This window comes from Eubalaena glacialis, chromosome 11, assembly GCF_028564815.1.
Source record: "Eubalaena glacialis isolate mEubGla1 chromosome 11, mEubGla1.1.hap2.+ XY, whole genome shotgun sequence".
NCBI classification, from domain to species: Eukaryota; Metazoa; Chordata; class Mammalia; order Artiodactyla; family Balaenidae; genus Eubalaena; species Eubalaena glacialis.
The window spans coordinates 49,143,615-49,167,941 of record NC_083726.1 but is presented as its reverse complement, the minus strand read 5'-3'; the positions used below and the strand labels follow the sequence as shown (position 1 = coordinate 49,167,941).

Sequence of the window (24,327 nt, the reverse complement as noted above, 5' to 3'; positions counted from 1 at the left end):
GAGGCCGCGATGGTGAGAGACCCGCGCACCGCGATGCAGAGTGGCCCCCGCTCGTCGCAACTGGAGGAAGCCCTCGCACAGAAATAAAGACTCAACACAGCCAAAAATTTAAAAAAATAAAAATAAAAATAAAAAAGTTACTATTAATCTGACATCTATAATCAATTCTTGAACCTCATATAAATAGAATCATGCACTATGTACTTATAGCATGTACTCTTTTGTCTTAGGCTTCTTTTAATCAAGGCTATAACTATGGGCTTCATCCATGTTGCATGTAGCAGAAGTTCATTCCTTTTTATTGCTGTGTAGTATTCCATTATATAAAATTTGCAGTTTATTTATCCATTGTACTGTGGTTGAACAGTTGGATTGTTTTATAGTTTGGGGTTGTTAAAAATAAAGCTTCTATGGGGAAGCGACTCTCCAGGGTCACAGCTGGAAAGTGGGTCACCGTGTGAGACACTTCTCCACTTCCCTAGTTCCCTTGCTGGTCCTTGAGCCCACAGGTCACCCGCCCCAGCCAACAGCAAACTCTCCCCAGCTTGCAGTGGGAGAAATTTCATCAAAGTCTTAGTTGAGTCAGTGGGTGAGTAGAGGTGCCATCAGTCAGCTTATGTGGGGTCTGAGGCTTATACAATTGGGGGAGTCTTCTTTAATAAAAAGAATATAAAGTTTCAAATATATAATTAGGTATAAAAGAGAATATATATTTGTGAGAAAGAATGAGAAGGGAAATTATAATAAATTACTAATATTATAAAGACAAGTAACAAACATCACAAAATCCAGAATAATGGTGTTAACATTTTATTTAATTAATTGCCTGACACACCTCTATAATATTTTTGATTGTCTCCTTGTGGGAGACAGAATAATGGCCTCCGAAGATATTCACATCCTAATCCCTGGAATATGTGAATATGTTTCCTTAAATGGCAAAAGGGTCTTTGCAGATATGATGAAGGGTACAGACCTTGAGATGGGGAGATTACCCAGAATTACCCAGGTGAGCTCAATCTAATCACAGGAATCCTTAAAAATCAGAGAAACTTTCCTGGGTTTGGTTAGAGAAACAGATGTGATGATGGAAAAAAGTCAGATGCTACATTGTTGGCTTTGAAGCTGGAAGAAGTTGGTCCCATGAGCCAAAGAATGTAAGTGGCAGCTAGAAGCTGGAAAAAGTAAGGAAGCTGAATTTCCCCTAGAGCCTACTGGAGGAACTAGCCTGGCAACACTTTGATTTTAATGCAGTGATACTGATTTTGGACTCTGGACATCCAAAGCTGTAAGATAATAAATTTTGTATTGTTTAAGCCACCAAGTTTATGGTATTATTACTGCAGCAAAAGAAAATGTACTATACTCCTCATATAACAATGATTTTGTAATGTCATTTTTCATATAAAGAACAGAAAGATAGAAGAAGAAGAAGAAGAAGAAGGAGAAGGAGAGGGAGGGGGTGGGGAGGGGTAGGGAAGGGAAATGAAATCTTTTTTCCATTGGTTGTCAAATAACCCTTTACTAAAAAAATTTTTTTGGTAGTTCTTAACTAGCTGGGCATTCCACCACACCACTGTTGATGTCATCTATTGATATGATGTCATGAGGGTGCCGGCCATCAACATTTCAGCCCACAGACTGGGCAGTCCCCAAGAGGAGGATGAGGATGGAGAGGAGGGGGATGGCGGGAGGGAGAGGAGGGGGTAGGGAGAAGAGGAGGAGAAGGGGTAGGAAGAGAAGAAAGTTTCTATAAACATTCTTGCACATGTCTTTCAGCAGATATAGGCACTCATTTTTCTTGGGTATATACCTAGGAATGAAATTGCTGGATCATAGGGTAGGTTTATATGTAACCAAAGAGTTTCTCAAAGTTGTACCATTCTACACTCCCACCAGCAACATATGAGAGCTCCTATTTTCTCCACACTCTCACCCTCACTTAGAATTGTCAATCCTTTTCATTTTAGCCATTCTACTGGGTGTGAAATTATATTCAAGGTGGCTTTAATATGCATTTCCCTGAAGTCTAATGATGTTGAGTATGTATACATTTGTGTATGGGTACAGCAGTCTCTTTGGAGTCATTTCCAAATGAGAATAATTTTAAAAGACCATTGCAAGAAAGTGACTATGAAATTAAATACTATCATCCATGCTTACCACCCTTCTGCTTTTCCTCTCCTACATTACATTGTCACCTTTCTATTTTGTTCAATAAATATTTGCCAGTGTCTGGATACTTTGTGTCAGAATTTCAGTGGACAAGCCAGGACTTTCTCACTTCCTCTCTCCCCTCTAGTTCTCAGAGCTGAAACAGTAAGTGAAAATTAAGGCATGAGAGTGTAATGGATAGCTTTTGGAAATTCTGCCTCACCAAATCCCTCTTCTCTGAGAAGGATTCCCAATGGTAAAGTCAAGTTTGTATAATGTAACCCTGTCCCTTCCACTGGCTTCAGTTGATTGGATAAGAGGGGACACCTGATCCAGAGGGAGGCCATTCATTGGTTGGCATGAGCCTAAAAGCTTTTCTATCCCCAGCATTTTTAGTTTGGGTATTGTGTTGCTAATCAGTTTACCAGGGACCTTGGAACTGAGAGAACAGACAAAGAAAGAGAGGGGCCCAGTGCACAGAGAAGCAGAGAAAGCTAGTCTACAGAGAGAGTGAGAGAAATAAAACTGAGATGTGCAGAAACTAGAAAAAACCCACACGGATCCCAATAAAGAGTAGCTGCTGTGGTCCTTGATTTCTGGTTCCATCCCTGTGAACCCTCAGCAGACTTCCTGCCTTGGGTGCTGGGAGACACCTTAATCGCTATTCAAGTGAATTTCCCATTTTTGGTGAAGCTAGTTTGAATATATTTTTGTTACGTGTCCACAGAAGACATGGAATAAAGGAATTCATGTCCAGCTCCTGAAAGGAGGCTAACCCCATGTGGCCTGTACCTGCTCCATCCAAGCACTCTCCATCCAGGCTGTTTCTGCAAATGCTAAAATTTTTTATACCAAATCCAGCAAATATTGGGAAGAGAATCAAATTGGGGGAGTTCTAAAAATAAGAGACAATGGGATCTCCTGTTTAATTTTAGTCTCAGTTGCCTTTTTCCTTTTCCTGCTTTCTTCTCTGATCATGGCCAATGTTATCTTCTTTCTACTTTACTTTGTGCCTTCTTTTATTCCCTTGCATCAACCTCATGCCTTTTGAAAACATGCTGTTTTCAGAACAAGGACAGTCATAAAGTAAAAGCATTTTGGTTTGGGGATGATGTTCTCTAAACCCTGAGGTGCTGTACTTTTGTATGAGATTTAGGGACACACACACACACACGCACACACACAAAAACTACTGACTAAAGAAAAACAGTGCCTGGGATGAGGTTTATAAATTGTGGTGATCAAGGACAAGGCAGGCCCTGTGTGGGTCCAGACCAGTTTTCAGAGCTGTGTGCATTCCAACTTGATAGAGATTCCATAGACTTGCAAACTCAAAAAGACTGGAGGATCAAATCTCTTTGCTAAATAAAAGGAAGAATCTATTGATTAAAAGAGCAGGAAATGAAAGCCAAAAAAAAAAAAAAAAATAGAATAATAACTTCAAATGTTAAGAAAAGTGTCCTTTCAAACTATGTAACTAGTTTTGCAATCTAGCTGTGATGCAGGTATTTATTTAGAAGACATCATAGTACTGTATTATATGAAGTCATTAATATTTTCTGCAATGGTGCCCCTCAACATTTATAAAATATAAAAATATCAAATACAAAATTGCTCTGAGAAACAGCATGAAAGATTAATGAAGAGACATCTTCCCAAAAGGTTTGTGATGTGCTCAAAGACAGATGAGAAGAAAACACAAATTAAAGAAAAAAAAAAAAGCAAGATGAAAATATAGCTGATAAACAGAAGCAGCATGGTCTGTTTTTCTCACATGTATCATATTTGCTTCCATAATTCATTTTTAATCCCTGCATGTACATATTGCTTTATGATTAGAACATTCTTTTATGCAAGGTGTAAAAAGGAGGAGAAGAGAAAGATAGCTAGAGGGCATAGCCTCATGGTTAGCCTGAGGAAAGCCTTGGAAAGTTCTAGCAACCACTAGAAGCAACCTTTTAATGGTTGAACTCAGTGAGCTCCTACTAAGGCACATTGTTTACCATGACAATTACATTGCAACCTGATCCTGTGGTTTCTATTGGGAAATTCCATCCTGTCTTTCTAAGCTTTATTTTCTTTTAAAATTACAAAAGTGAAACAAGAAAAATTGCTTTTCTCACGTACTCCTTTTAATCCTTAACCTACTTAGCTTTGTGTCCTTCAAATGGCAAAGAGAATTAATAATATTGTAGGGTGTAAAAACCCAGGGCTGGGTTTTATATAAAGGGGAGGTATTAGCTCCAGGCCCAAGTCTCTTGCCTGATGCCAAAAGTGTGCGCTATTCTCCCCAGGTAGGATGGCGCTGCATGCTGTGTTAGCCAGGTTCTAAACACAGAGGTCTCCACTGAGATTATCCCAAAGACATGCCCAAGTATGTGACTGAGGAGGACAACTTTGTAATTGTGTAAACGGGCCTTAAACTTTGTGTGTGCCTTTGCAATATTTTTCCAAATAATTTTCAAACTCAGGTTTTTAATATTATTACCCTTCTTAAGTAAGGCAACTTTATTTACCCGGGGGGAACAACCTCCACAGAGTGATTTGAAATACCCTACCAGGCTTCACTTGCAGAAAAGGACGTGGTTGCCTAGCATCCTGCATCTGGCACAGCCCTTGCTTCCTCTTTCCCAGAAGTTCCATGTCAGAGTCTCTTCACTGGGTCAGCTAGCAGAGGACATCAGTCACTGCTGATAAGAATTTACTGAACATCCCACGACTTGGCCAGTCTTTAGATCTTAACTTAAATATCACTTTCTTAGAAACACATTCCCTGACACTCCAGATTAGTTTATGCATTATCATGTTGGTGATTGTACTGTTAGGATTATTTGATTAAGGTCAGTTTCCAACCTCCCCCCACCAGCTTTAAGCCCCCAGAACAGTGTTTATTTTGATTATCAAAGTATTCTCAATAACCAGCACATAACCCAATCCTTTCTAGGTATTTAATAAATACCTATTGAGTGACTGGATCAATGAATGAATGAAATATATACATACTATTTAATGGTCTGCAATTAAAATTTTTTTCTGTTGGCATGTCTCCAGGCCCAATCCCTGAACACTCTGCCTTTGGAATCTCATCCATAAATCATAATTTTGAATACCATCTTCTGCATATAGGTGTTGACTCCAAAGTTCACATCTCTCGCTCCAATTTCTCCCCCAACTCTAAATTCATATCATCACCTCCTTAGTAGACGACATATCTTTTTAGTTTTCCAATAAGCATTTAAAAATATGCCTAAAGCAAAACTTTTGATTCCCATGAATTATCAAAACTACTTTTCTGGATTTCAACATTAAATGAATATGTGATAATATTAGGAAATTATTGTTCACTTCTTATGGATGATAACAGCATTATGGTTGTTAAAAAATGATGTGAAGTAGGGACTTCCCTGGTGGTGCAGTGGTTAAGAATCCTCCTGCCAATGCAGGGGACACGGGTTCGAGCCCTGGTCCGGGAAGATCCCACATGCCGCGGAGTAACTAAGCCCATGCACCACAACTACTGAGCCTGCGCTCTAAAGCCCGCGAGCCACAACTACTGAAGCCTGCACACGTAGAGCCAGTGCTCTGCAACAAGAGAAGTCACTGCAATAAGAAGCCAGTGCACCACAACTAAGAGTAGTCCCTGCTCGCTGCAATTAGAGAAAGCCCGTGTGCTGCAACAAAGACCCAACACAGCCAAAAATAAAAATAAAATAAAATTTTTAAAAAAATGATGTGAAGTAAATAAGAGGAATTTAAAAACATGTTTATCAAGTACTTACTACACTGTAGGCACTGAGCTAGGCTCTAGGAAATCTCATAAATGATTTGACTGGGCTGGTGTTGCCCTAGGCTCTGCCCTCTGTCCTCTTCTCATCGCCTCACTCTCTCTGGGCACTTTACAGAGGCTTTAATTACCACCTTTGAATGTGAGGATCACAAAAATCCTATTTCTGATCCCAAAGACACCTCTTCTCAGATTATAGCCACTTTATTAACCCAGAATAAGACCAATAGGGAATGTCACAATTTAGTAAACTCAATATCTGGAGGCAATCCAATGGACTCCAGCTATGTCCTGGGAGCGTCTGCCTTGGGAATTTCAAGACCAGGATTTAAGGGAAATCTTCCAGCTGCCTGGGGACCAGTTTATGGGGAATCTTATAGCCTAGAAAAAAGAGTATGTTAACACCCCAATTATATCTCATATTTATATAGGAGCTTATAGTTTTTTTTAAAAAGTGCTCTTACATTATCACCATGATACAGATAAGAAAACTAGGGTTCAAGGAAGCTAGCTAACTTGCCCAACTTCTAGGGCTAATATTAATATATGGTAGAATTCTAACTGTATTCCAACTCAGCATCATCCCTCCTCTGCAACAGGGCATCAAGTAGAGACATGAGGCTCTAGGAAACAATAAGCCATGAAGTCTTTAGAGTAAGTGGATAGCAGGATGGAAGAGGTATTTAACGAAGATTAATATGGCTGTGATATGCAGGATGGATGGAGGAAGAACTGAGGTTGGGAGACCGTGTAGAAACCACTGTGTGAGTGGTGATGAGGCCCTGGTTTAGAGAGATGAAGTAGAAATACAGAGGCATCGGGATTTGATGCTAAATGAAATTAGAGCATGAAAGAAAAGGCTGATTTTAAAATGTCTTTAAAGCTTCAAACCATGGCAGTTAGAAGCAGAGAACTGGGAATGGGAGGAGTACCGGAGGGAGCAGATGACTTCGATTTTGTCATTGGGAAATGAGAGTGTGAGACCTATGAGTATATCTGAACTTCTTACCTTTGTGGGGAGACTGGGTAAGAAATAACCCCAGGGCTTCCCTGGTGGCGCAGTGGTTGCAAATCCGCCTGCCAACGCAGGGGACACGGGTTCGAGCCCTGGTCCGGGAAGATCCCACATGCCGCGGAGCAACTAAGCCCGTGTGCCACAGCTACTGAGCCTGCGCTCTAGAGCCCGCGAGCCACAATTGCTGAAGCCCACGTGCCTAGAGCCCGCGCACCACAACGAAGAGTAGTCCCCGCTCGCCGCAACCAGAGAAAAGCCCGCGCGCAGCAGCGAAGACCCCAAACAGCCAAAAATAAATAAATAAAATAAATAAATTTATTAAAAAAAAAAAAAAAAAAGAAATAACCCCAACTAGAGAGGTGGTCCAGGGAGAAAGATGAGAATGTCTTTTATGGAGCCTGTGGTGATGGGGCCAGGAGGGCAGGAACCATAATGGGATGTATATCTAAAATTTGAGTTGTGGTTAAAAAGTAAGAAGAGGCAGGAGCAGAGGAGGATATGGAAGAGTGGAGCAAAATAAGGGTCAGTGAAGGTAGACAGCACTGGTTTGGAGGCAGGAAACAGAAGGTGATTTATGCAATCTTTGAAAGCAGGTCCAACAGCTGGCATTTTGCATCCATTTGGAGTGAGACAAGCTAGGACCACAGAAAGGAGCCAGTTTGGAATGGACCAGGGGTGGATGCCCTTCAGGGAGCAGGAGCAAGGGGACTAGAATTAGAGTGAGAAGTGGAGCTGGGACTTCCCTGATGGTCCAGTGGCTAAGACTCCACACTCCCAATGCAGGGGGCCCAGGTTTGGTCCCTGGTCAGGGAACTAGATCCTGCATGCTGCAACTAAAGATACTGCATGCCACAACTAAAGATTCCTCATGCTGCAACAAAGATCCCACATACTGCAACTAAGACCCGGAGCAGCCAAATAAATAGATTTAAAAAAATAATAAAGTGTATTTAAAATTTTTTATTTATTTATTTTTAATAAATTTATTTATTTATTTATTTTTGGCTGCATTGGGTCTCCATTGTTGCATGCAGGCTTTCTCTAGTTGCATTGAGTGGGGGCTACTATTCATTGTGATGAGCAGGCTTCTCATTGCAGTGGCTTCTCTTGTTGAGCATGGGCTCTAGGCACACGGGCTTCAGTAGTTGTGGTGCGTGGGCTCAGTAGTTGTGGCTCACGGGCTCTAGAGCGCAGGCTCAGTAGTTGTGGCGCACGGGCTTAGTTGCTTCACAACATGTGGGATCTTCCCGGATCAGGGCTCGAACCCGTGTCCCTTGCATTGGCAGGCAGATTCTTAACCACTGTGCCACCAGGGAAGTCCTGAAAACTACTTTTAATTTTGCTTTCTTCGTAGTACGGTCCGGGCCCGGTAACAGTCTGCGGCCCGGGGGTTGGAGACCCCTGCCTCAGGCAACATTTTCAGTGTTTTTCTTTCCTTCCTTTCCGTCCTTCGACTCCTTCTCAGGAAGAGCCATATATCGTATCGTGGGCCCTAGTCAAGACAAAAGTGACTTCTACAAGTTACATTAGGATCCCTGCTGTTCTCCAGCTCAATCTTCATTCTGGGTTCTTGCACACATATGGGATGAGTGAGGGCTTGAGAAATGGGATCTTTTTGAGAAGATATTCCAAACTTCCGGATGCACATTTTTCCAGAGTCCTGTCCTCAGAATATGGGGTAGGGAAGGGGCCATTATGGTTCACTTCTTTAAAAAGCTTTGTGGGTTATCTCTCTCCTTGGGCAGTATCTGGTGTGTGTACAGACACAGCTTACATCCAGTCCCAGACTGACATGGTGATAGGAATGTTAAAAGAATCCTATGGGAAGGAAGTGGCTTGCTCTTTGGTGTACTAGTTAGTGTTCACCAGAGAAATGAAACCAATGAGATCAATAGCTAGATAGATACACAGGAAAATAGGGAGATTGAGAGAGATTTATTTTAAAGAATCCCTTCATGCGGTTGTGAGGCTGACAAGTCCAAAGTGTGTCAGGCAGACGAGCAGGCTGGGAACTCAGGCAAGGTGTCTATGCTGCCTGAGGCACAACTTCTTCTTCAGTAAACCTCAGCCTTTGCTCTTAAGGTGTTCAATGGATCACATGAGGCCCATCCACATTATGGAGGGTAATCTGCTTTACTTAAAGTCTACTGATTGTTAAATGTTAATCACATCTACAAAAATACCTTCACAGCAACACATAGACTAATATTTGACTAAACGACTAGGTATCGTGGCCTAGCGAAATCAACACATGTAATTATCCATCACACTGCGTTCTCAGTCACGATCCCTCCAGAAGCTGTGACTTCCCTTCCTGAGTCAAGGAGAATGAGATATTGCCCTTTCCAGAATGCACAGAGGAAAAAAACATCCATGACAACCTCTAGCCAGCAAAGAGGCATAGAAGGAGACAGTAGAAGATCTCAAGGAAGACTTCGTTTGGGCTAGGCCTGGAGCTTACCCATCACTTCCTCCCACACTCCATTGGCCATACCTCATAGCATTGAACCTGGGGAACATAGTTTAGCAGTGCTATGGAAAAATGAGAAATAAGTTTGTGGCCAGTGTCTGCCACAGAGTCAAAATTTCTAGCTTCAGGGACTCATTGGATGGTAGTTCTGTTAACCAAGATAAGCATACAGAAGAGAAGATGTGATAGAAAGATACTAAACCCAGTTTTTAGCATGTAGAGTCTTCAATGCCTGTGGAACATTCAGGCGAAGATGTTCTGTTGGCAGCCTGAAATGAAGGTCTGGAGATCAGGGAAGAGGTTGGCACTGGAGATCAAGATTTGGAGAGTCTTTGGCTTGTGGGTATTATAACAAGAAAGTGAGAGAGAAGAAAGAGGATGAATCTTTAAAGAAAGAGACAAGTAAAGAAAAAGGGGCTGGTGAAAGAGTGTTTTAGGTTGAGAAGAAAGCAAAAAGGACAGTATCTCAAATGTTAAGGGAGGAGAGGGTTTCAAAAAAGGGAGTGGTCAATAGTGTCATATGCATAGAAAAATGAAGAGAATTTGGAAAATATTATTTGCATTTAGTTATTATATTTTGTCTTCTACATTCAAAAATCCTCTCTCAGATTGTTCTCCTTTTGGAAAAGGAGATCAAACAGTTTACTGTATGATATGAACATCTGGGTTCAAGATGGTAGATTAAGCACAAGTATTTATCTTCTTTCTCACCTAAGATACCATTAAAATGGCAGCAAAGGAATAAACAAAAGCATATAAACCCACAACAGAGAGAATAAGAGAGTCTTCAAAACTATTTCTAGAAAACAGAGAGTGGAGAGAGGACTGTTGATACAGAGCAAAGGAAGCCAAAACTAATACAGCCTGCTTGAATCCAGAAGAGGCTCCCAGCTGGGTGAAGCAAAGGAAAGGAAGAGTGGGAGAGAAGACAGGGGCCTAAAACAGGAAGTGTAAATAAAAGACAGACAGTGGAAGAGGAAAATGTGAGTATGAAAGGTGAGTCTAAAGGAGGAGGAGGCGAGGGAGGAGGAGGAGAATTCATTTCTATTTCTTTTTATTTATTTATTTATTCATTTTTGGCTGCATTGGGTGTTTGTTGCTGCACGCAGGCTTTCTCTAGTTGCGGTGAGTGCGGGCTTCTCCTTGCAGTGGCTTCTCTTGTTGCAGAGCACAGGCTCTAGGCGCTCAGGCTTCAGTAGTTGTGGCACACGGGCTCAGTAGTTGTGGCTCACGTGCTCTAGAGCGCAGGCTCAGTAGTTGTGGCGCAAGGGCTTAGTTGTTCCGCGGCATGTGGGATCTTCCCAGACCAGGGCTTGAACCCATGTCCCCTGCATTGGCAGGCGGATTCTTAACCACTATGCCACCCACCAGGGAAGCCCCAAGAGAATTCATTTCTAATTGAAGCTCCTGAGTGTCTCCTGAATGTACAGGAGCTCTGACCACAGATGTCAAGAACAGAAATACAATGGGCAGCACTGCTGAGTTGGGCCAGGAGCACTGCTTCCCTGGGTTTTATAATGCACATGCTGTTGGTTGTTTTTCAGCTTAAAACCAACCCATAGATCCATCATGGAAAATTGAATATGGTGACACAATAAAATGTAACGATACCAGTCTCGGCAAGAAAAAATTTGATGGAGGTCTGCTGTGGAAGAGGGGACACGCTCAATTACCTTATCACTGTCTTTCAAAACAGAAATTTGAGAGGCACAGTCTACGTTGACGGAAAAAAGAGTGTAGGTTGAGTTGGTGGTTTGAAGGTACAGGTGTGAGCGGTGGAGGTAGTGGTACTATAGCTGTGTCTGGAGGGGAAGCAGGTACGCAGGGTAGTGAGAGGAAGTTAAATCCTCACCCATCATAACAGGAAGTTAACGCACAATGTTACAAGTTGTTAAATCAAGAAATATTTTTTACAGAAATAAAAGTAACTGTTAGGAGAATTTAAAGCGCAAGTTTTCCACGTGGTTTTCAAGACATGGGACCAAGAGAAAAGAGTATTAAGAAGGACGAAAGCTGCTTTTATGTTTTCTGTGTTATTTGATCTTTTCAACCACGTGTGAAATTGGTTGAATGTTTTCATAATAAAAATATCTACACTGATATGGGAAGATCTCCAAGTAAAGTTTTAAAAAGTACGTCTCTGAATGATATATTCATTACGTTATCATTTAAATAACAAGGAACACAACACAAAATAGTTCCTTGTGTTCTGTGGGTACATATCCTTGTATGCAAATGCACAGAAAAAGGTCTAGAGGATTTCTACTGAACTAATAGAAATGTTTCCCTCTAGCAGGAGGATAGAGTTGGGATAAGGGAGTGGGTGGTCCCAGAGGGGCAGGATCTCAGGGGCTGCCCTGCATAACTGGGGCTCCCCTGGTGGCACAGTGGTTAAGAATCTGCCTGCCAATGCAGGGGACATGGGTTCGAGCCCTGGTCCGGGAAGATCCCACATGCCACGGAGCAACCAAGCCCGCACACCACAACTACTGAGCCCGTTGCTGCAACTACTGAAGCCCGCGTGCCTAGAGCCCGTGCTCCACAACAAGAGAAGCCACTGCAAGGAGAAGCCCGCGCACCACAACAAAGAGTAACCCCTGCTCGCCACAACTAGAGAAAGCCCCCGCACAGCAAGGAAGACCCAACACAGCAAAAAATAAAATAAATAAATAAAAAACTCTGCATAACCCATGTGTGAAAAGTCAGCATGTATATCATTGTATAGCACAGGGAACGCTACTCAATACTCTGTAATGGCCTATATGGGAAAAGAATCTAAAAAAGAGTGGCTATATGTATATGTATAACAGATTCACTTTGCTGTACACCTGCAACTAACACAACATTGTAAATCAACTATACCCCAATAAAATTTTTTAAAAAAAAGTCAGTGTGAATTTGTGCAACACTGTGGTCCTGGTCAAGGGATGCTTAGCCTTCTCTGTACTGTTTTTTTGTTTTGTTTTGTTTTGTTTTTTTTAACAAAAGAATATTGCTTTTGCAATAAAAATAAACTTTAAAAAATGATAGCTGACTGTCATTCAATGTGTTCTCTCTCCCATGAGCATTTTATTTTTATTAGGGGACAAGACCGTAACTCCAAAGAACGAATCTCTAATGAAGCTGTTCAGAGATCAAAGTAGGTTAAAGGAGAAACCATGTGGATCAGGAGGGATTCCCAGGGTTCTGGAAGCTTCCCCATAAGGGCAGTTGTCAGTTCTGCACGTGAACGACTGTGTGGTCAATAAGCTTTCCTGATGTCTGATGCTTTCCATAAATTAAGTTAGACAATTCCTCTGATGCAGGAGGACCAGCTCCATAATAGAATCCTTGCGACTTCCTGATTCCTTAATGATTCAAAATAAACAAACAAAATAATGGCAAATCCATCATATCCCAGTTCCCCCCAGATACCCTCTCTGGTTATCTGACTTTGTGGGTCATCTTCTAAAGAAGTTCCCTGGGCAGCCTCTTTTGAAGTTAGGAGGGAGCATATTGTTTGGTTATGAGTTGAGGGGAGGTGCTGGGAAGATGAAAGAGAAAAATGTAGTAAGCAATTAATTATATTCTTGGTTTGGCCCCCTCTATAGAAGCCATAGTCAAAAGCAAATGTCTCTGTTTCCAGTTTTTACTGTGAAGAGTCCCAAATCTCTGGAGAGGACGTACGTCTCTTAGATTTACAAAACATTAAAGAAACAAGGTTGTGAGTTTGGGTCGTAAGTCACAGTGGTCACTTCAAGATGTAATTCTTAAAATCCCCATCTCTCAGCATTAGCCACAGTTGAGACTTGCCTCAATCCAGATTCAAAAGAAATGTATTCTGACAATTCTATGACAAATATACTATATATTTTGCTGCACTGGAAATTAAGGCAGAAAAAAATTGTGATTATATTTTTAAAAAGGAATCCTTATCTTTTGAAGCATTATACTGAAATTTTAATGTATTAAATGATCTGCTATCTAGAATTTGTTTTTAAGCAATCCAGTTTGTGGGAGAGGGTGGCAATGGAAGTAAAAATGAAACAAGCTTGTCCATGAGCAGATAATTGTTGAAGTTGAAAGATGGGTACATGGAGGTTAATTATTCTATTCTTTTTACTTGTGTATGTATGTGTGTATATATATATATATATTTATATATATATTTATATACACATACATATGTATGTACATATATACATATATGTATATATATATGAAATTTTCTATAATAAATGTTTTTTTTTTAAAAAAACTAAAAAAAGAAAAGAAAGAAAGAAAAAAGAAATTAAGACAGGCTCCCACAGCAGGGCTTTAAAGAAATGGAGCCTTAAGCATACACAGACAAAATGGAGTTGGAGGGGGATATTGTCTAACACAAGCTGTCTTCATTTTACAAAGAGATTGGTATGATTACAGGATACTACAGATTAAGAGGACTAGAAGATATTTCAAGTCTTTTTCACAGCTAAGGAAACTGAAGCTCAGGCTGAAGAACTCGTTAAAATTACCTAGTTATTTCCAAGGACAGACTCGGAGCATTGACGGTATAAAGGGAGGAAAAACGTCCTTCTACCCTCTTAGGTTTTGTAGCAGGGACTAAGAACTAAACCAACATAAGACAGATTAACAGGAGAAAAGCATACAGATTTTGTTGAACATTTTTACGTGTATGCAGTCGTCTTCAGAACAAAAATAAAGACACGAAGAAGGCCAAAAACTCGTTAGGCCAAAAAGCTTATATACCATTTTATGTGAAGAACTATAAATTTTGCGAATTTGACAAGACAAAGGGGCTTGAGCTGGGAGGCAGTAAATTGTGAGACAGTGGCTAGGAAACATATGGGGGAAACTAATGGAAGATCAGGGTTATTTTAGTAGGTTTGTTTGTACAGGTCCTTTTAGGCACTGACTCCCAGTCTCTGGTGATAAGAATGTTCTTCTCTTCCTAGTGCATGGAGGGCATCTTTCTCATGGGAAATTTTATGACCGGCTTTTAGGTAGAAAGGGGGAGGTCATAGAGGCCTTCCTGCATCTGCCGTTTCTCAGATGCCTTCGGCTCAGAATAGTAATCAATATGCCAACAGGCATATTTTGGGTGACATGTTCTGAAGCACCCCTTCAATGGCAAATCTTCATCGATTTATTTATTCAGTCAATAAATGCACATGGAGCATTTACCGTGTATCCAATACTGTGCTAGACTCTCAATAAATGCAAGCGTAAGTGCCCATGCAGGCATTCCTAATGCATCCCCACACTTTTTTCTGTCTTAAAACTCTAGTCAACACAGTGTTCCAGGCTGTCTTTGGAAATGAATCCTATTTGTGGTCCCCAGACATAGGTGTTTGCTTTAAATTGTTCTCCTCTAGGGCTTCCCTGGCGGCGCAGTGGTTAAGAATCCGCCTGCCAATGCAGGAGACACGGGTTTGAGCCCTGGTCCGGGAAGATCCCACATGCTGTGGAGCAACCAGGCCTGTGCGCCACAACTACTGAGCCTGTGCTCTAGAGCCTGTGAGCCACAGCTACTGAGCCCATGTGCCACAACTACTGAAGCCCGTGAGCCTAGAGCCCCTGCTCCGCAAAAAGGGAAGCCACCGCAATGAGAAGCACACACACCGCAACGAAGAGTAGCCCTCACTCGCCACAACTAAAGAAAGCCCGCGCACAGCAACAAAGACCCAACACAGCTAAAAATAAAATTAATTAATTAATTTTAAAAATTTTTAAAAATTGTTCTCATCTAATTTGTTTAAAATGAAATAAAAATTGTTGGACCGGGCACCTTAAATATTCCAAGGGAAGTACCTCCACAATGACCCACAGCACAGATGTAGCTCTTATGGGGCTGCCGGTGCTCACATTCATGGTCCAACTGCCATGAGTGGGCAGGATGGCACCTCTTTATATAACCATCTTAGAAGCCACAATGTTTGCTCTCACATTTACTTCTCTAAGACCCCACAGCTCAGTTGGCCAGGGTGAAGGTGTGCCCACACCCCAGGTCAAAACTCTGTCCCCCTGAACCCAGACGACGGCAACTCAGCTTACCCATTAACATGGTTGTCTGGGTCATTACAATGTTCCCTGCTCAGCTTATGGAATCAGAAATCAGGTGAACAAAGAATCAGTGTGGGCAATCAAGCATTAAAGCAGCTTACAACTCAGACAGAGAAAAGTGGCTCAGGAGGAGGTAGGGAAGGAGTGTCCAGAATTAATGACCATTTTATGGTGAGCTTGTTACCAAATGTGACACTATCCTAATAGTCTGCTTGTCACCTTGGCTATGGGAATATCCCTGAGGCCTCTTTCAAGCATTCAGTCATTCAACAAACACTGTCTGACTACTTATGATATGTCAGGCCCTCTTCTAAGCCCTGGAGAAAAAGATATAAGAAAGTCCATGCCCTTGGGAAACCTGCAGTCTGAAATCTGGATAGAGACACAATAAATAAAAGCACACAGACTAGGGTTTCAGACTATTAGAGAAGTAACCCTGAAACTAGAAATTTTCAACCAAAGAAACCATATTGGAGACCAGGATAGGCTACATCATTTGCAGAGCTCAGTGCAAAATAAAAATGCTGAGTTCCTTATTTAAAAGTTGTTAAGAATTTCAAGATAGCAGCAACAGAGCATTAAACCAAGCATGGGGCCTTTCTAAGTGAAGGATCCTGTGTAACTATACAGATTGCATGTTCATCCGATTGGCCCTGTTGCAGATTCTGGTCTCAGAAAGATAAGGACCAGCCCTGAGAATACGCAGCTCAATATTTATGAAAGGAGAAGTGGTCAGATAATTCAGAATAACCCTTCTGCTTTTCCTGCCCTGAGGATAACTATTACTATGAGACTGAGCATCATGGTGATCCGGCAGGCAGACTGCAGAGATTCTGTGTGTCTCAATCCTATTTCTAGAGCACATTTCTATAGCACATCTATAGATGTGGTGGGTCCTCACCCACATCTGCCTGCACAGCTCCTCAGGATGCACAGACAAGCATTTCCAAGACAGCTGATTCTGTGTCTGGCTTTGGAGACTGCTAGCTAGCTGAGATCGGTCTTTAGTGATAATTGAGTGCAGACACCCTGGGTTCCGATGCAGGTGCGCCCATTTGGAGGGAGAGAAATAAGTATTTGAGAGGCAGTAAATTATCCTTCTCGCACCTGATACACACTGTACAAATAAACAATACCAGCTGGTTCCTGAAAATGCATGACTTGGTCCACTGGGAAACCAAGAGCAGAAAATGTTCTTGAATATGTTAACACCTCTAATAAGAGTGAAGAGTGCTTAATTAAAGAAGCAATTAGCTTTGTACACAAGAAGGAACAAACGGATGAAAGTATACACAACACACATAGATATCAGTAACTTTTAATTTAAGAGCTTGGAGTTTGAAAGGGAATGGTATTTGCTGGTTTGTAGGGAGAAACTCAATGTTCCCCACCTTCTTACCCACCCCAAGGGGGATAGAGAGTTTGCTGTGGGTGAAAGTCAAGGACATAATTGGGCCATGGTGGGAAGGGGTGGAACTTTTGATATAATCAACAAAGGTTAAAAACTCTGCATTGCCCCATCATTAAAATGTCTAGGGATGGGACTTCCCTGGTGGTCCAGTGGTTAAGACTCTGTGCTCCCAATGCATGGGGCCCAGGCTCGATCCCTGGTCAGGGAATTAGATCCCGCATGCCGCAACTAAAGATCCTGCATGCCACAACTAAAAATCCCATATGCTGCAACAAAGATCCCACACACGGCAACGAAGATCCTGCATGCCGCAACTGAGACCCGGGACAGCCAAATAAATAAATAAATAAATATATATATATATTTTAATTTTTATTTATTTATTTATTTATGGCTGTGTTGGGTCTTCGTTTCTGTGCGAGGGCTTTCTCTAGTTGTGGCAAGTGGGGGCCACTCTTCATCGCGGTGCGCGGGCCTCTCACTATCGCGACCTCTCTTATTGCGGAGCACAGGCTCCAGACGCGCAGCCTCAGTAATTGTGGCTCACGGGCCCAGCTGCTCTGCGGCATGTGGGATCTTCCCAGACCAGGGCTCGAACCCGTGTCCCCTGCATTGGCAGGCAGACTCTCAACCACTGAGCCACCAGGGAAGCCCTATATATATATTTTTTAAGTCTACAAATAATAAATGCTACAGAGGGTGTGAAGAAAAGGGAACCCTCCTACACTGTTGGTGGGAATGTAAATTGGTACAGCCACTGTGGAAAACAGTATGGAGGTTCCTTAAAAAACTAAAAATAGAGCTACCATATGATCCAGCAATCCCTGGGCATACATCCAGAGAAAATTCTAATTAGAAAAGATACATGCACGGCAATGGTCATAGCAGCACTATTTACATTTGGGAAGCAACCCAAATGTCCATCAAGAGATGAATGGATAAACAAGATGCAATATAGGAACTTCCCTCGTGGTCCAGTGGTTGAGAATCCATCTTCCAACGCAGGGAACGTGAGTTCGATCCCTGGTCAGGGAACTAAGGTCCCACACGTTGTGGGGCAACTAAGCCCGCGTGCCACAACTAGAGAGAAGCCTGCGCGCCACAACTAAGACCCAACGCAGCCAAATAAATAAATAAGTATTTTGCAGCAACATGGATGGACCTAAAGATTATCAAACTAAGTGAAGTAAGTCAGACAAAGACAAATATCATATGATATCACTTATATGTGAAATCTAAAATATGATATAAATGAACTTATTTACAAAACAGACTCACAGACAGAAAACAAACTTATGGTTATGAAAGGGAAAAGGGGGTGGGGGAGAGATAAATTAGGAGTTTGGGATCAGCAGAGACAAACTACTGTATATATAAACAACAAGGTTCTACTGTGTAGCACAGGGAACTATATTCAATATCTTGTAATAAACCATAATGGAAAAGGATATGGAAAACAAAACAAAAAACTCTGCCTTGCCAATGGCTAGTCTCTTGGATTTCTATCTCTTCTTATTGTTGTCTCTCTTGGATTCTCCTTCTTATCTTTGCTGCCAGTGTGGTAAAAGAGACTTGGGAGCGACCATTTGCTTGGGAGGGATGCCCATCCTGGTGAGGACCAGAGGGTGGGTGGCCAAGGTCAGCTCTGCTCCACTGACCCTAGAGAAAATGCTCTCTTTCCTTTGTTCTTTCCTTTGGGGGTACCCTTCCGGCCTCCCCTCCTGATGGATGTGGTAATATCTAAAAGCCAGGATGCAGGGGGTAGGCCTAGTGGAAAGACACTAAACCTGCTTTTGTTCTAAGTCTTTGCCAGAGGTATAGAAGGACAGCCTTGACCCACATGTGGTTGAGCCCAGCTAACAGGGCTAAAGGGTTTGAGGTCATAAATCTGACATTTTCATAGAAGGTCCCTTCCACATAGCTCCTTCATGATTCTCTGATTTAGTTCTCACATGGAGCAAATCCAAGATTTCTAGCACTTTATGACTTATCTTAATTCAATTAAATCCAATGAGCACTTACGAGCCTAATATGGGCAAGACTCTCTCAAAATCAGAAACAAATTTTTATTATAGCTTGTGAAGAAACGAGTTTATTTTGACATGTTTATGACCGTTATTGATGACTTGGCATTGCACGTGATGTGGTCCGCACAAAGTTGGTCCCAGTCCTTTAAAAAGCAAATGTTTAGGGCTTCCCTGGTGACGCAGTGGTTAAGAATCCGCCTGCCAATGCAGGGGACACGGGTTCGAGCCCTGGTCTGGGAAGATCCCACATGCCGCGGAGCAACTAAGCTCGTGCGCCACAACTACTGAGCCTGTGCTTTAGGGCCCGCGAGCCACAACTACTGAGCCCACGTGCCACAGCTACTGAAGCCCATGTGCCTAGAGCCTGTGCTCTGCAACAAGAGAAGCCACTGCAATGAGAAGCCCTCGCACCGCAATGAAGAGTAGGCCCTGCTTGCCGCAACTAGAGAAAGCCCACGTGCAGCAACGAAGACCCAATGCAGCCAGATTAAATAAATAAATAAAAATTTACAAAGCAAACGTTTAATTTTGGAATTTGCCTAAGACCACCAGAGGCAGGCAGTCTACATCAAAACTGGCCAGCTAAGTTGAACGGGGAGTCAAAAGCTTTTGATTAAAACTGCTGAACAAAGTTCCCTCTCTGGCCTTCCTAGCCCTCACTCAAGGCCCTGCCTTCCTCTTCCCTGTGATTCTCAGCAACGGCCCGTGGTATGTGCACAGCATGCTACACATGGAGGCCACAGATCCTGTTAAGCATTTTTATTCCTATTCAGTTCAGTCTTCTCCCAGGACCTGACCTCTAACTATTTACATTGTACACTTTGAAAGTCTTGATCTATTGCCAAAACTTAAAATAATCCTCTACACTCTTAACCTTTTCACTCACTACCTCCTCTCCTTCCTGGCTGCAACTGAAAACTTGGATTTCCCTGGAGGACTCTTGTGTCTTGCAGCCCTCGCAAGTGGAGACAGCTCACCTGTGCACACATGCTCTATCTGATGGCCAGAGGTAGTTTCTCCTGGTTTTAGGCTTCTGCCACATTGCTCTTGCACATTTTTTCAAAAGCCCTCCCTTTGAAAAAATTCGTATCAATCAGCTTCCCAGCTCTATTGGTTTCCTATGACTGCTGTAACAAACTACCACAAACTAAGGGGCATAAAACATCACAAATTTATTGTCTTAGCACAAACAGAACTCCAAAATGGATTTCACCGGGCTGAATCAAGGTGTCAGCAGGTCTGCATTCCCTCTGGAGGCTCCAGGAGAGAATCTATTCCCTTGCCTTTTCCACCTTCTATTGGCTGCTTGCATTTCTTGGTTTATGACCCCCTTCCTCCATCTTCAAAGCTGGCAATCGCATCACTCAAACCTTTGCTTCCACAGTCTTCACATCTCTTCTGCTGACCCCGGCCTCCTTTTTCTCTTTTAAGGACACTTGCAATTACACTGATCCTATCTGGATAATTCACGATGCTCTCCCCATCTCAAAATCCTTAACTTAATCACATCTGCAAAATCCCTTTTGCTATGTAAGGTAACAGATTTATAGGTTCTGAGGATGAGGACATGGACATGTTATTCCCCTTCTCTCCACCCCTGTACTTCCCATCCCCAGAAAGCCCAGGCATTCCCCTACGCCCCTTATATCAGCTCCTCTAATGCAGAGATCTCTGTCTTCAACCCTCCCATCGTCCTCAATGATGTCTAGCCTTGATCTCTTGGTTCCTTGATCTCTTTGTGCCCTTCACCTTATCCCTCTAGGTCTCTTTTTTTTTGGCAACCTTGGGCCTTGTCATCACTCATATTTGTACCTCCTCAAGCGCTTCAGAAATCCTACTCAGGGGCTTCCCTGGTGGCGCAGTGGTTGAGAATCTGCCTGCCAATGCAGGGGACATGGGTTCGATCCCTGGTCCGGGAAGATCCCACATGCCACGGAGCAACTGAGCCCGTGAGCCACAACTACTGAGCCTGCGCTCTAGAGCCTGTGAGCCACAACTACTGAAGCCCGCATGCTACAACTACTGAAGCCGGCACGCCTAGAGCCCCTGGTCCACAACAAGAGAAGCCACCGCAATGAGAAGCCCGCGCACCACAACGAAGAGTAGCCCCCGCTGGCCGCAACTAGAGAAAGCCTGCGCGCAGCAACAAAGACCCAACACAGCCAAAAATAAATAAATAAAAATTTTTTTTAAAAAAGAAAGAAATCCTACTCAGACCAAGGTCTCCACTTCTTCCCTCTAAACGTGCTCTTTGACTTCACTAAGACCTGAGTCCCCAAATTCTGATCTGTAAACAACCCACTCTCTAGTTAATCCCTTCCATGACATGTTCTTCAGCAACTCCATTTCCTGTGCCTCTTTGGCGTCCTTTCCATCCTTCCTTAGTGACCCAGGCCCTGGCAGAATCTGACCACGAGGGTTTCAGAGTCATGTGGGAAAGAATCCTATCACTGCACTGCCCGGTGTCCCTACAAGCTGGTCCATCCAAGATGCTCCACAGGGCTTTCTCCTGCCTCTGGTGAGCTCCCTCTCGCAGGCTCCATGTTGAAAATTCCAAACACAGACTTCTCCTCAAACCTCCCACACAACCTCCACATCCCTCACCCTTGGCATGGGATGCGTTCTCAGAATCCAAAGAGAAAATAGAGGCCACACGAGTCAGAGCCTCCTGCCTTTGTTGATCCACCTAAAATGCATCTCTTCTCACCTCTTTCTGTTAGAGGGAAAGGGGTCCTTCTTCTTTCAAAGGCCAAGCCCTCTCCTGTATGCTAAATCCTCTCTCCGTCAATTTCCTCCTGTGTTAGACACACTTAGTCTTCCTCCAATCACTCTTCTTCTTCATAAACACATTCACATTTTTCTTCCCATCATCCTTCCCTTCACCCTCGCCTACCCTCAAGCGACTCATCAAATCTCTCTTTCCCTACAAAGTTGGTACAGGGATAAACTGCAGGACATCACCGAGCCTGAAAAAAGCTTACCCCTTCAGTATGAAATGAGGTGAACTCAGCCACTTCTAGAATGATCCAAAAGTAGGTGAGGATATAGGTTTGGGGCCTAAACCTTATACAGGCTAGTAGTGGGGTTGTCCTTGCAAAAAGAACACAAAATTAGGTACAAACATACAAGGCCTTGGAAGGGACAGGTAAAAGTAATGGGTCTTGAAGCTCAAATCTTATAAGTTTCACAGCAGATCTGCCCCTGCCCAGGGGACAGTGTGGAGCCACTCCAGTAATTGAGAATGTCGCTGAGAAAGCACACATCTAGCAACTGCATTATGCTCTTTGAGAAAAGTGCTTCCCAGAGGTTAGTAAGCATATCATTGCTAGTATTCAAGATTTGGGGGAATAACAGATAATCAATTTTTTTTTCAAAGCTATGTCTTTAGCTTTACAGTTGCCTTCTATTTGTGGCAAGGGATACTGGCTTTCCATTTATGCTCATAACATAACATTTTCTTTTAAAATAAATATTCTTGGGCTTCCCTGGTGGCGCAGTGGTTGAGAATCTGCCTGCCAATGCAGGGGACACGGGTTCGAGCCCTGGTCTGGGAAGATCCCACATGCCGCGGAGCAACTAGGCCCGTGAGCCACAATTACTGAGCCTGCGCGTCTGGAGCCTGTGCTCCGCAACAAGAGAGGCCGCGACAGTGAGAGGCCCGCGCACCGGGATGAGGAGTGGCCCCCGCTTGCCGCAACTAGAGAAAAGCCCTCGCACAGAAACGAAGACCCAACACAGCCAAAAATAAATAAAATTTTTTTAAAAATTTAAAAAATAAAATAAATATTCTTAATTTTTAAGTAAGTTAATTTTTTGAAATTAAGCTAAAGATAGTACACACTGGAGGCACATGGATATGGCAAATATTATGAAAATAGTATGAGAATGATCATGTTTGGGAAACAATGAAGCAAAAGGAATGGGATGGTTTCTCTAAGAGAAAAATCCAGAGAAATAAAATCCGTCTGTATGATTCTGCTGCTGCTCAAAGGAGACAGAACCACAGCCAGTAAACACGAGCACCTGTTGGTACATCCCTGGTGGAGATGGATGCACCAGGTATCACAGATTGAGGACACCAGTCATATTATCTAGATGAGTCCTTTCACTCTGAGTTCACGCTTCCTGGTAACATTTTGATTATAATTAGGCTTTGCCAGCAAGCTATAGCGCTCTCATCTGTAAACTATGACCATCTGGATTTCTCAGTAGTCTATTACTCAGTACCAATTAATCAATCAACATCCGGTTTTCAAACATAAGCTCTCATGGACTTGGAGCCCTGTGTTGGCAAACTCTTCTTCTGAGCCTGCCAGACTGAGGACTGGAGATAAGTTGGTCAAGGTGATGTCACCTGTATACTTGTCTAGGTGGCCAGCGCCCCCCAGCTCCTTCCTCCGGTGGCAACTGACCTGCTGCACGGCTTTTACATCAAACCGCTGCCTTATTTGCTCCTCAGCATTTACAGTCAGCCTCTGGCCCTGCTGTTCACCTAGTCTGCCCTCAGGAAGTACATCCATGGCCTTCTTATCTGATTTGGGCTTCAATTTAGAGCGCATCTTCACTGGCCTCCCTTTGAATGCTTTTGAGCCTTCACTGTCCATCATCTACTTTCATGGTTCGCTGTCAAATTTTTTAAAAACTATTTCCTTAGAGTCACAGATGTAGAAAACAAACTTATGGTCACCAGGGGAGAAAAGGGGGGGAGGGATAAATTGGGAGACTGGGATTGACATATACACACTACTATATATAAAATAGATAACTAATAAGGCCCTACTGTATAGCACAGGGAACTCTACTCAATACTCTACAATGACCTATATAGGAAAACAATCTAAAAGGAGTGGATATATGTATATGTATAACAGATTCATTTTGCTATACACCTAAAACTAACACAATATTGTAAATCAACTATACTCCAATAAAAACTTTTTAAAATAAAATAAATTAAAAAAATAAAAACTATTTCCCGCCCAGACCCCACTTTTGTTTGCCCCTTAAACATGGATATCTCCAAGGCAATGAGCAGGGGACTGGGGTCAGACCACTTGAGCCACTTGAGTTCTAATCTACTTATCAATTATGTGAATTTAAGCAAATCACTCTAAATCTCTCTAAACTCAGATTATTCATCTGAAAAACAATAATAACAATCGTATCTTCTAAATAAAATTTGCTGTCAGCTTTTTTTTTTTTTTGGTTGCACCAGTTGGCTGGTGGGATCTTAGTTCCCCGACCAGGGATTGAACCCAGGCCCACGACAGTGAAAGCGCCGAGTCCTAATACTGGACCACCAGGGAACTCCCTGCTGTCAGCTTCAAATGACATAATCCATGTAAAGTGTAGTACTTGGTATGTGATGAACACTCAGGAAGTGACAGACACCTTTTTCTCAGTCACTTCCACGACTTCCAGCCT

General features: G+C 42.6%; 1 pseudogene; it reads right to left on the bottom strand.

The window, feature by feature from the left end:
• LOC133101656 (small ribosomal subunit protein eS10-like) overlaps positions 1–15,273 on the bottom strand; it is a 119,008-nt pseudogene extending 103,735 nt beyond the window's left edge.
• Positions 15,274–24,327: the final 9,054 nt, after the last annotated feature.